The following is a 15,000-nucleotide window of genomic DNA, read 5'->3' as shown; positions in this document are numbered from 1 at the left end:
AGTTAACACTACACTTCGACAGCAGGTAACGTTAGCCTACCGTTAGCTAGTTAACAATACACTTCGACAGCAGGTAACGTTAGCCTACCGTTAGCTAGTTAACACTACACTTCGACAGCAGGTAAGCGTAAGCCTACCGTTAGCTAGTTAACACTACACTCGACAGCAGGTAACGTTAGCCTACCGTTAGCTAGTTAACACTACACTCGACAGCAGGTAACGTTAGCCTACCGTTAGCTAGTTAACAATACACTCGACAGCAGGTAACGTTAGCCTACCGTTAGCTAGTTAACACTACACTCGACAGCAGGTAACGTTAGCCTACCGTTAGCTAGTTAACAATACACTCGACAGCAGGTAACGTTAGCCTACCGTTAGCTAGTTAACAATACACTCGACAGCAGGTAACGTTTGCCTACCGTTAGCTAGTTAACACTACACTCGACAGCAGGTAACGTTAGCCTACCGTTAGCTAGTTAACACTACACTCGACAGCAGGTAACGTTAGCCTACCGTTAGCTAGTTAACACTACACTCGACAGCAGGTAACGTTAGCCTACTGTTAGCTAGCAGCTGGAGTAAACACGGTTAAAATGCTGACAGCTAAACGGTGTAAAGTTTGTCTGTATTTCACCGTGTAGGATTCTAACAGCGGTACCTACGACAGTCTGCTGCTGCCCTTGTCTGAAAAACAACACATATGGTGCGTTCACTTGAAATTTGCCTCGCCAGCCTTGTGCTGCATTCAAAGTTATTGTAAAATACCCTTTTCCCATCCAGTGGTTGTTTTTGTCGTTTAACAGGAATTTACTGGTGAAATAAGAAAGAGGCTCAATATTCATATAACATTGTATAATTTATTTTTATATAACTATTTGACTGAAATGGATATCAGAAATAATCTCAGAAATTATTTATTTAAAAACTTACTGATGATTGCTCTACCTCTCTCTTAATTTGTTGTCAAGGAAACCAAAATGTCTCTCACTCCTCCATCTCTCTCTCTCTCTCTCTCTCTCGCTCTCTCTCTCTCTCTCTCTCTCTCTCTCTCTCTGCCGCCCCCCTCGCCCGCCCGCCGCCGCTCACACACCGGGCAGCCCTCTTAACCAAACCGAGCGGATCTAACCTACTTATCCGTCCAGAAGCAGCAGCCTGTCGGTCTGCCGTCGGTCTGTCAGCCGGTTCGGGCCGTCGCTGTGTCTCTGGCTCGGAACCGTCCGGCTCCGGTCTGGTCCGTGCACGTGTCTGCGTGTGTGTATGCGCGAGCGCGTGTGTGTGTAGCTGACCCGGTTTCTTCTCCGTGCTGTGGACCGGGAGAGCCGCTCTCTCTCCGCACCAACATTATCTTTAATGACCGGATTTGTGTTTTGCTGCGCGATGTATATGGACAGAAGCAGCCTGACCAGGGGTGAGTACCTGCCTGCCTACCGTGTACACGCACACATCTGCACCGTGTAGCTACGGATACCTGCTGATAACCGCTGCACGAGCACGCGCACACGTAGCGCGCACACAGCTGCAGCCTCATCGCGCCACCGCACCTTCTTCTCATGTGTTTTATTTAATATCTCTTTATGCGGTATAAATGTGTATAATCATAAAAATCCTGATGGTGGTGGTGGTTGTGGCGGGGGGTTGGGAATGACATGACATACGCGCGCTCACACACAGGGTGCCGTGCACGCGCACACACTGACCGACATCTCGCCGCAGTGAATGTAGGCTAGTATGGCTGCATGATACTGCGTCTGGCAGATGTGTGTGTGTATGTGTGTGTGTGTGTCTGTTGCTTTGCTGCTCTCTGATCTACTGAAATCATCTTTATTAAACACAGCAGCAGCTCAGTGTGTATACACATTTCTATTTCTTTATATATATGTATTAATGATCCCATGGATGATAGGATCAATAATCTCTCTGCTGCATGTTTTATTTCACCAGCACTGACACGAAATCCACAAACAGACATAATCCAATCAGGCCCAGACTGTGTGTGTGTATGTGTGTGTGTGTGTGTGTGTGTGTGAGAGAAAGATTGTAATGATTGACTCCTAATCCATTGATTTTAAACGAGGATGCTGATTGGAGGCTGATGTGGATGAACATCAGGATGGTGTCAGTCATTAATGCTGGTTAGTTTCTGCAGACAGAGGACCGACACCCCCCCCACCCTCCAAAACACACACACACACACACACACACACACACACACACACACACCCCTCATGTTAACTCTTTAAATGCTGTTAGTGATGAAGATATGTGCATCATCCTCTGCTCCACCGGTCTCTGACATGCTGTCATGTCTGTCATTCAGCACGCTGTTCTCCTGAAGCATTCGCACATTCGGCTCTGAAAAGTGCAGCACTGTAATCGCTCTGTATTTCACGCATTTATTACTGTCAGCAGCAGCAGCAGCAGCAGCAGCACGCTGACTGCTGCTGTATAAGAGCGCTGTGGACCGCGGGGGGAGGAGGTTGGGGGGTTGGGAGGGGGGATGTTAGGGTCATAAAACACAGCGCTTTGAACCTGGGGAGCGGAGTTCACTTCTCGTGGAAAAGAATAAAGTATTCCAAGTATTTGTCGGTACACGATCCGTTCTGCGCATGCTCAAGATGATAATCTTGTTTTACGAGTTCTCTTAACACCTCCGTGGGAGTTACGACACTGCACGGTCTGTCGTAGTTGTAGCGGTTTGCCGTTAGCCTCGTGGATGTATTACGAGAATAGCCTCCACCGGGAAGCTAACGCTAGTTTACAGCTAATTCGGCTAACCGCTAGCTGACAGCTTGATTCAGTCTAAAATAACGTTAGCTCAAACTAAACACTGGGGGAAAAGCAGGCTACAGCTACATTAAGACTTTACAGTAATAACATTAAAGACCAGTATTGAGTGATTGTATTTTAAATGAGCACAAGTAAAGTAGAACTGACGTGACAGCTGTTATATATTTTAGCGGTTATTTTCAGGTTTGAGGGTCTTTTACACGCTGTCTCAGCTAGCGGTTAGCCGAAATAGCTGTTAGCTAAACTAACGTTAGCTTTCCGGTGGAGGCGAGAGAGTTGATTGCGATATATGATCTCAACGCTATAGATGGGAGAAATTCCCACACACTGGACCTTTTAACTAGTTGTTTTGTCGCCTAAACTTCACTGCCACGGCCCCTGAAAGCACCGTCATCTCCCGGTGCTCGGTACCAGGCTTACAGTCGCCTGTTTTCGGCTAAACTCAACTAGCGACGGCTGCTGGTATGATGGAGCTCTGTAGTCGGCGTCACATGAATCGCCTAATTTTGCAGGATTTCATACACGAACACGTTGGTGAGGATGCGTTGCATTATGTCCGTCTGCAGACCATGTGTTACCTGTAGACCTTTTGGATCTGGATTGGATGTCTGATCTGGATCAGGTGAGACTTGTGTTAATGCAGCAGAACACTTTAGAATCAGAGTGCAATTTGTTCAGAACGCATCTGGAGGTCTAGTCCTCCATCAAAGACCCAGATAACATATCGAGATAGAGATAAACACCTTAAAGATCTCTAAATTCTCCCTAAGGCCCAGAACTAGAATCAGCTCACAGACTGATGACCAGTAACGAGTAGAAGTGTCTTTGCTAGTTTAAGACCGACCCAGTTGTCAGTTTTCCTGTCCAGCGCCTGCGTCGTTTAAATAACAAATGAACCTGCGCCCATCTGTGGCCCCAAGGTCTTACAGGGAGGTGTGTTCAGGTGCATTCTGGGCGTGCTGGTCTTACAGGGAGGTGTGTTCAGGTGCATTCTGGGCGTGCTGGTCTTACAGGGAGGTGTGTTCAGGTGCATTCTGGGCGTGCTGCTCTTACAGGGAGGTGTGTTCAGGTGCATTCTGGGAGTATTGCTATCTTGAGGCAGCGGGAAGTGATGGCGCCATTGACCAACAAAAACCTGGTCTAAAGTCAGTAACGCAGCATTTCATTGTTATTTTAACAGAGCATTAGTAAAATGCTCCTAGGCTCGTGCACAGCACACGCACACTATGCTTGTTACACACACAGGGACACACACACACACACACACACACACACACACACACACACACACACACATGCAGAAGATTACTAATAAAAATATTAGGGTGTAAATCCTCCATCATAACAGCAATTCTCCAAGGTCCAAACGCGCCTGGCTTTTAAAGGGAATGGGAGATGATCTCTGATTGGTTGATGAATGGGAGATGATCTCTGATTGGTTGATTACATGTTACGCCCAAAACACACCTCTGATTAATGAAGACACTAAGGACAACCCTTTAGGACCAGGCGCCCGGCACACAGGACACTTTTTCCCGCCAACAAACTAGCAAAAGTCTTTGTGTGTCTGTCTGTGTGTGTGTGTGTGTGTGTGTGTGTGTGTGTGTGTGTGGTGTTGTCTGTCTGTGTGTGTGGTGTTGTCTGTCTGTGTGTGTGGTTGTGGTTGTGTGGTTGTCTGTCTTTGTGTGTGTGTGTGTGTGTGTGTTTCCTGCAACACCTTGGTTTAATTCTATTTTGTTCTATTGTGTGTGCAGTAGACTCTCCTGCAGCAGCTATATTCGTGTGTGTGTGTGTGGTATGCGTGTGTATTTTGTGTGTGTGTGTGTGTGTGTGTGCGTGTGCTGTGAAGGTGACAGTAGTAGCAGTCTGGCTGTATTAAAGGTACAGCATTTAAAGTAACATCTGTCACATCTTCCAGCAGGTCCATTTCAAAAGAAGAATAAGAAACCTTCTTATTAATATCTCCGTTATTCCAACGGGAACGTGAATGTCTTGTGTGTGTCTCTGTTACTAGAGACCGAATCACCGCGACGTAGACGTAGAGATATGCGAAATCTGCAAACTTGTTTATTTCTGTTGCGTTTACTTCACACGAGAGCAGCCATTTTCCCCTGTTGCCATGGGGACGTTATGAAATGACGTCATTACGTGACGTGAACATCATCGAAAAGCAGGGAGTTTGGGGGAGTCACTTTAATTTTTATTCGCAATTTTTGCAAGTTCCCGCAAATTCATCGCATGAAATTGCATAAATATCTTTTTTTAAGAAAACGTGGAGCATAATTAAGGATTTTTGCCCCGCAACAATCACAAAAAAAAACCCAAAAACATTTTTCTGGAAGGACTGATTAGTCTGTGGGTCAGTGTAACACTCATCAGTTCAATGTTCTATAAGCACAAACGGACATTTGGAAAAACCGAAAAATGGGTTAAAATATCCAATTTTTAATTTTTTTCCACCTTGACAAATAAAAAAATTTGATCTTTAAATAATTCATAATTAACAATTAATAACAGAACATTTTTTTAAAGGCAGTGGGGGGGTCTTGACCCGGTTTGAAATGATACCTCATGGTTCTGTCAGGAAGTTCTAGTCGTTACTGGTCGTCAGTCTGTGAGCTGGTTCTGGTTCTAGTTCTGGGCCTTAGGGAGAGTTTAGGGATCTTTAAGGTGTTGATCTGTATCTTGATATGTTATCTGGGTCTTTGATGGAGGACTAGACCTCCAGAACACACACACACACACACACACACACACACACACACACACACACACACACACACACACACACACACACATACTCGCTCACACACACACACACACATACTTCGCCCACACAGACATACGATATACCGCACACACACACACACACACACACACACACACACATACAAATATACTCGCTCACACACACACACACACACACACACACACACACACACACACACACACACACACACACACACACAACATAGGCCACAACACACACATATATACTGCCCACACACACATACAGACATATGATATATCGCTACACACACACACACACACACACACACTGGATATACTCGCCACATACACACACACAAAAACACAACACACACACACAACATACGGATTCTTGCCATCTCCACTCCCCCCCTCCCCCCCTCCCTCCCCCGCTCTCCTCCTCCCCTCTCTCCCCGTCCTCCCCCGTCCCCCCCATCCCCACCGCCCCTCACCCTCCCCCCCCCCCCCCCACCCCTCCCCCCACTCCGCACAACCCCCAGCCAACACACACACACCTCGCTCCACACATACACACCAAACACACACCATCACAATACTCCCACACACACATCACACACATACATACATATACGGATATACCGCCAAAATAATACAAACACACACACACACATACGGATATACTCGCCACACCACACACACACACACACACACACACACACACACACACAGAAACACTGTGATCATTAACAATAACTTTTTCTTCCCACCATTGTTGCACATCTACTGATCTACCAACCTCACTAACTAGACCACAACTTGCTCTAACTGGAAGTTATTGTAAACAAACCTTGTGATTATATCTGATTATATCTATTGGAAGGATTCTGGGTAATGTAGTGTGGTCATGCAGTCAAGTTGCACAGACTGGATCACTGACAACAGACAGGCAGATAAACATGACTGACTGACTCTGAACTCAAGAAAATCAGTTTAATAGAGACTGCTGTGAATAATAGACACACACACACACACACACACACACACACACACACACACACACACCATCTGCTTTAAATTATCTTGTTGATGTTTTCCCATGACCTCTTCCATCATGTTCACATCTGTGCGCACACACACACACACACAATCACAGGCAAACACACACAAACACACACAATCACAGGCAAACACACACACGCACAAACACACACAATCACAGGCAAACACACACAAACACACACAATCACAGGCACACACACACACGCACAAACACACACAATCACAGGCAAACACACACACAGGCAAACACACACACCCACACACAAACACACACACAGGCAAACACCCACACACAAACACACACACACAATCACACGCAAATACACACACACAATCACACGCAAACACACACACACAGACAGACAAGTACATACACACATCACACGCAAACGCACACACACACGCAAACACACACACACACAGACAGACAAGTACACACACACACATCACACGCAAACACACACACGCAAACACACACACACAGACAGACAAGTATACACACACAATCACACGCAAACACACACACAACACACAGACAATATACACACATCACACGCAAACGCACACACAGACAGACAAGTACACACACACACAATCACACGAAACACACACACACACGCAAACACACACAGACAGACAAGTACACACACACACAATCACACGCAAACATACAATCACACGCAAACACAGACGCACACACAATCACACGCAAATACACACACACGCAAACACACACACACACACAGACAGACAAGTACACACACACACAATCACACGCAAACACAGACACAAACACACATACACAATCACACGCAAATACACACACACACACGCAAACACACACACACAGACAGACAAGTAAATACACACGCAAATACACACACACAGACAGACAAGTACACACACACAATCACACGCAAACACAGACACAAACACGCACACACACACACACACACATCACACGCAAACGCACCCCACACACACAGACAGACAAGTACACACACACGCAAATACACACACACAGACAGACAAGTACACACACACAATCACATGCAAACACAGACACAAACACGCACACACACACACACATCACACGCAAACGCACACACACAGACAGACAAGTACACACACACGCAAATACACACACACAGACAGACAAGTACACACACACAATCACACGCAAACACACTCACACACACAGACAGAGAGCTCCCATTACTGTCACTATTATTGGTTTATTTTAGTATTTGTGTTATGTTAAGTTAATCAGCTTGTTGTTGTTTGAGAATGCTCTGGATGCTTTAGATTGTCTCCTGTTAGATCAGTAAACAGGCTCATGTAGAGACACACACACACACACACACACACACACAGAGCTGCAGCGACCAATCCGATGGCCAGTCTGGGGGGGGGGGGTCAGAGGTCACGCTTTGTCTCAGAGAGGAGATTGATCGGCTGCAGAACCGAGACCCGTCAGCCTGATTGGTCAAACAGCATCCCTCCGGACCAGGCAGTGCCATGACCAATCAATAACTTCACCCAAGGGTGTAACGTTTGTGTGTTGAGATTGTGTATTAAAAGAAATGACAAAAATATCGAAAAAAGCAACAAAAAATTTGAAAAAAGCGTAAAAAATGTCGGAATAAGTGACAAAAACCTTAAAAAGGGAATTTTTTTTTTTTTTTTTTAAAGCCCAGTTTGGATTATTGGGATTATTGGGAGGTGGGGGGCACTAACGGACATTTGGAAAAACAGAAAAATGGGTTCAAATATCCAATTTTTCATTTTTTTTCCACCTTGACAAAATAAAAAATTTGATCTGTTTTTTTTTTTTTTTTTTTTTATCTGTTTTTCCAATTTTCTGTTTTAATTCAGAGGATCAGAAATTTAGAAAATTACAAAATTGCGTCTGAGCTCCAATTATTGATAATACTGCCATGGTTACCCGAATAAAAACAGAAAATTGTAAAAACTGTTTAAAGATGGTCAGTGGGTCAGTGTAATGCTTATCAGTTCAATTTTCTAAGCACAAACGGACATTTGGAAAAGGAAAATGGGTTCAAATATCCAATTTATAATATTTTTCCACCTTGACAAATTAAACAAATTTGCTCTTTAAACTGTTTTTCCAATTTTCTGTTTTTTATTCAGAGGATCAGAAATTTAGAAAATTACAAAATTGCGTCTGAGCTCCAATTATTCATAATACTGCCATGGTATTCTCTCTCTCTACTTTGCGGAATATGCAGCTCATTAACTACATATGGACCAAAACATTTTTTTTAAAAAACTGATAGACTTTGGGGGTCAGAGGTGCAGCTGATGGTTTCTAGTGGGGGGGGCGGGGCTTAGCTAGGTGGAACGAGGGAGGGAATGCCATGGTAGTATTATGAATAATTGGAGCCCAGATGCACTTTTGTAATTTTCAAAATTTCAGATTTTCTGAATAAAAACAGAAAATTGGAAAAACTGTTTAAAAAGCAAATTTTTAAAATATCCAATTTTTTATTTTTTTCCACCTTGACAAATTAAAAAAATTTGCTCTTTAAACTGTTAATCCAATTTTCTGTTTTTTATTCAGAGGATCAGAAATTTAGAAAATTACAAAATTGCGTCTGAGCTCCAATTATTCATAATGCTGCCAATACTAAATTTCTGATCCTCTGAATAAAAAAACAGAAAATTGGAAAAACAGTTTAAAGATCCAATTTTTTAATTTGTCAAGGTGGAAAAAAAATTGAAAAATTGGATATTTGAACCCATTTTTTTCAGTTTTTCCCAAATGTCCGTTAGTGCTTAGAAAATTGAACTGATAGGCGTTACACTGACCATTGTAATTCCCCCATAAATTAGGCCTATGACTTTATCCACAGCAGATGTTGCTGTATTGATCAGCTGACATGAATAATCCATGAGCCTGAGGGGAGAATAGAAAAGAGCGACTCAGCAGAAAACAGAATGACCTCGTCATTATACGATGACATCGTTGTGTTGACGTTGAGAGTCCTGCTGGCCGCAGTTTATATACATCCAGTGCACCGTGACGGAGGGGTTCATGCCACCGCGGTCTGGCGCTCGGAAACCTTTCGCCGTAGTACGCCGTTAGCAGCATATGCTAAGGTTAGCACGACAAGCGCATTCGCGTGCGAATCGGTCTCACTTTGGAGAGCGCAAATGTAAAAGCCGGAGCTGGAAGGTTACCGGTCAGCTACAAAGAAAACTTGGTTTTAATGTACCTAAACAAATATCAGTGATCACCAAATTTCTCATGGTCATATCTTGTCATAAACACTTAAGCCTGTCAAAAAAACTAAACCGAATTCCAACGATTATAGAAGTTATCTCACGTTAAGGTTTTCTTCTTCATCGGCGCCTACGGCGAGGAAAACGCTTAACGTGGTTTAATGTACCTAAACAACGATCAATGATTACCAAATTTCTCTCTCACAATGCTCCTCATAAATCTAACCCAAAGTCCTTTTATTATGGGCGTTATGTGACATTATGTGTTTCTGATTCACATTTTCAGCAGGGCAGCGGAGCGGCTGGGGGTTGACTCCCCACGGTTCTCATGGGCTTTATTTAAGTCCTAACGTGAAAACGCTTAACATGGTTTAATGTACCTAAACAACGATCAATGATTACCAAATTTCTCTCTCATATTGCTCCTCATAACCACTGAAAACAAAAAATCTAACCCAAAGTCCTTTTATTATGGACGTTATCAGACATTAAGCTTTTCTGCTTCATTAAGGCTATTGTAAGGAAAAAGCTTAACGTGGTTTAATGTACCTAAACAACGATCAATGATTACCGAATTTCTCTCTCATATTGCTCCTCATAACCACTGAAAACTGTCCAAAAATCTAACCCAAAGTCCTTTTATTATGGGCGTTATGTGACATTATGTGTTTCTGATTCACATTTTCAGCAGGGCAGCGGAGCGGCTGGGGGTTGACTCCCCACGGTTCTCATGGGCTTTATTTAAGTCCTAACGTGAAAACGCTTAACATGGTTTAATGTACCTAAACAACGATCAATGATTACCAAATTTCTCTCTCATATTGCTCCTCATAACCACTGAAAACAAAAAATCTAACCCAAAGTCCTTTTATTATGGATCGTTATCGAATTAACGCCTTTTCTGCTTCATTAAGGCTATTGTAAAGGAAAAAGCTTAACGGGTTTTAATGTACCTAAACAACGATCAATGATTACCGAATTTCTCTCTCATATTGCTCCTCATAACCACTGAAAACTGTCCAAAAATCTAACCCAAAGTCCTTTTATTATGGGCGTGTGTGACTATGTACATTATGTGTTTCTGATTCACATTTTCAGCAGGGCAGCGGGAGGGGAGTTGACTCCCCAACGGTTCTCATGGGCTTTATTTAAGTCCTAACGTGAAAACGCTTAACATGGTTTAATGTACCTAAACAACGATCAATGATTACCAAATTTCTCTCTCATATTGCTCCTCATAACCACTGAAAACAAAAAATCTAACCCAAAGTCCTTTTATTATGGACGTTATCGGACATTAAGCATTTCTGCTTCATTAAGGCTATTGTAAGGAAAACGCTTAACGTGGTTTAATGTACCTAAACGGCAATCAATCGTCACCAAATTTGTGATGATTGATCGTTGACCCAAAGTCCAATTATTATGGACGTTATTTTCACGTTAAGCGTTTGAGAATGTCCCAAAAAAAGGCAACAGAGAGAGAGAGCCGTGTTTAAAGCTACATCTACACCACAGCTGTCACGATTCAGCCACTGAGCTTCAGCCGTAACAGACCACAAACGTGTGTGTGTGTGTGTGTGTGTGTGTGTGTGTGTGTGTGTGTGTGTGTGTGTGTGTGTGTGTGTGTGTGTGTGTGTGTGTGTGTGTCCTCCATGTGGAGTTTATTTCTGTCTCGCTGCAACAGCCAGATACCTCATATGGAAGTTATTTGTGTGTGTGTGTGTGTGTGTGTGTGTGTGTGTGTGTGTGTGGCCTGTTTTTACAATCAGCTGATTTCATCCCGCCGTCCAGGAACTGCACCCGTCTGTCTGTCTGTCTGTCTGACACACCGGCTCACAGGAAATGCGCCAAACCATTGGAATTGCGACTACCAATGGCCGTCATGTGATGCCTTCAGGCCCCAAAAATACTTTTTCCCACAGACTCACAAAACCACAGACCTACATCAATAAACGGAAAAAACATTTTGAGCGTCACAACCTCCGGCAAAATGACACGTTTGTCAGGATTGCGTCCATTCTGTCCGATAACATTCGGAAAGTCTAGAAGAGAGCCGCACGATTGTACATTTTTAGCTTAATAGTACTTTTTACCAAATGTATTTTAAATGTTCTATTGTTATGTAAATGTGTAATTTTACCTTCTTTTAGGGTGACTTTTTTTACCATCTGTCTAGCAGGGCTGTGTTCGATTGAAGAAATTCTTAGTCGAGTAACACTTGTTCAACTGTATCGACTAATGGATTAATTGATTTAATCGACAGATCTGTAAATCTGAGTTTCTCCGCTAAGAGTCACGCTAAAAGGATGCATATATTGAATAAGATGACGCCTCCTTTGCATATTTAAACACCACATTTCAGAAAACGTGTAATACAAGAAATAACTGCCTTAATGTAAGTAATCAAAGTAGGTCAAGGTAACTTTATTATCCCCGAGGGGCAATTATTTGTACAGCCAGCAGACACACATAAAGACAAGACAAACAGCAAAACATAAAATACCCACAATATCTAAACCACAATAATAAAATACATACATTTAAAACAATTCTGGCAAATTGTTTAGGTTTCACGGTGATATCCATTAGGTAAAATGTCAAGCCTTAACCAGAGATGTGCTCGTACGTTTCTTGGAAATAAGTCATTCAGCATGAAAATAGCATCAGACACGACTAATGGACTAAAGAGATCAAAGTTGACTAAGACCAAAACCAACGATTAGTCGACTAATCCACTAAGATGGAGCAGCCCTACTGTCTAAGGGACTGCAGATGAAAAATAGCCTTCTGGCTAACTGGTATATTGACAGAAATAATATGCACTGTCCCTGTAATAAAATAAATAAGAAATAAGATTAAAATCACTTAATCCCCTGTTCAAGTTAGCAGGTTAGCGCAGCGCTAAACGGGAAGTAGCAGGCGCACTAGTCATCGGGGTCATTTTATACGCAGACTGATGTCATGAAGTGGCGTTATGTACGACACGGCAATTGGTGTGCCACTATTGGCGTGTTATCAAGACGCATAGTCGCTTTTTAGCGTGTTTATCAACGCCGTTTGGCCTCCGTCGACTTACATTACCTTGCGATTGCCTGTGAATTGACGCCAAGGACAATGTACAGTACAGGCCAAAAGTTTGGCCACACCTTCTCATTCAATATGTTTCCTTTTTATTTTCATGACTATTTACATTGTAGATTCTCACTGAAGGCATCAAAACTATGAATGAACACATATGGAATTATGTACTTAACAAAAAAGTGTGAAATAACTGAAAACATGTCTTATATTTTAGATTCTTCAAAGTAGCCACCCTTTGCTTTTTAGATAACTCTGCAAACCCTTGGTGTTCTCTCAATGAGCTTTAGGAGGTAGTCACCTGAAATGGTTTTACCTTCACAGGTGTGCTTTGTCAGGGTTCATTAGTGGAAGTTTTCCTTATTAATAAAAAGCAAAGGGTGGCTACTTTGAAGAATCTAAAATATAAGACATGTTTTCAGTTATTTCACACTTTTTTGTTAAGTACATAATTCCATATGTGTTCATTCATAGTTTTGATGCCTTCAGTGAGAATCTACAATGTAAATAGTCATGAAAATAAACAGGAAACTCATTGAATGAGAAGGTGTGTCCAAACTTTTGGCCTGTAGCTGCTGTATATAAACAGAAGAGAGATAGAGAAAGAGGAATCAGACGTGTTGTAGATGCGACCAGAGCAGAGTTGGTGGTTATCCAGGTTATAACGTCGAGCCCTGGAGGTAACCAGTCTCCGCTGGTTCTCTGACCACGGTGGCAGCGAAGCGATCAGGAAAGGTTAACACGCTGAACGTTATAACAGCTGATTAACGTGCGCTTGTTGCCCCGTGTGCTCTGATGAGCTCATCTGTTGACATTTCTGAATGACTTCCTACAGCTGCTCAATAAAAGCTTTCCACACAAACAGACGTAGCCTACACGTGTCATTAGTATGAGGACAAAATTAGATTTTAAACTGTCGGGCTCGGACAGAAAAATTCGGCCCGATCCGGACTCTAAAGCCCGGGACACACGCGGCTGATAATCGGCCGTGGGACAGTCTGGCGAGGTCGGTGACTCGAGTCTGTTCGGTGTGTCCCGTGCCGTCGTCCGTCTGGGGGGGGCTGTCGGCGTTCATTTTGGCCGACCTGACGTGTTCAGTCGGCGGCAGGGCAGTCGGGACTCACCCGGAAATGGCGAGCAGGATGAGGTGACTAGAGTCTCTCAAAATCTGATGAAGATCTGTTAAACTGACCTTTGTTGATCTGAAATGAAGACACACACACACACACAGACACACACACAGAGACACACACACATACACACACACACACAGACACACACACAGAGACACACACACATACACACACAGACACACAGACACACACACAGAGACACAGACACACTCACACACAGACACACACACACACACACACACACACAGACACACACAGAGACACACACACACACACACACACAGAGACACACACACACACACTCATAGACACACACACAGAGACACAGACACACACACAGAGACACACACAGACACACACAGAGACACACATACACAGAGACACACATACACAGAGACACACACAGACACACACACACACAGAGACACACACAGACACACACACACACAGACACACACACAGAGACACACACACATACACACACACAGACACACACAAACACACACAGATGCACACAGAGACACACACACACACACACACACACACACACAGAGACACACAAACAGACACACACACAGAGACACACAAACAGACACACACACACACACAGACACACACACACAGACACACACACACAGACACACACACACAGACACACACACAGACACACACACACAGACACACACACAGACACAGACACACACACAGACACACACACAGCCTATTTCTCTCTTCAGATGTTCTCAGAAACATGTCTCGGTGAACTATTTTAGTCCGATATGAGATCAGATTCTGAACGAGCCGCCATGACAGTCTGGCTTTGAATTTCCGGAGAAACCAGACCCCATGTGACGCTGTTCGTCCAATCAGCTGCCCCGGTTGTCATCTCTTGGGCGACAACACAGAGCAGCGCCGCCTGCTGCTATGGAGACGTATCAGGTTTCTCCAGTCGGTGTCTCCTCAGGGCGTC

At 43.5% G+C, this 15,000-nt stretch overlaps 1 protein-coding gene across 1 annotated transcript in view; it reads left to right on the top strand.

Moving 5' to 3' along the window:
* Window positions 1–15,000, top strand: part of fgd1 (FYVE, RhoGEF and PH domain containing 1) — a gene marked incomplete at its 5' end in the record, with an annotated part of 55,571 nt that overhangs the window by 14,975 nt on the left and 25,596 nt on the right.

The sequence above is a fragment of the Perca fluviatilis genome, chromosome 5 (genome assembly GCF_010015445.1).
Source record: "Perca fluviatilis chromosome 5, GENO_Pfluv_1.0, whole genome shotgun sequence".
In the NCBI taxonomy this organism is placed as follows: domain Eukaryota; kingdom Metazoa; phylum Chordata; class Actinopteri; order Perciformes; family Percidae; genus Perca; species Perca fluviatilis.
This window is presented reverse-complemented; position numbering and strand designations above follow the sequence as displayed.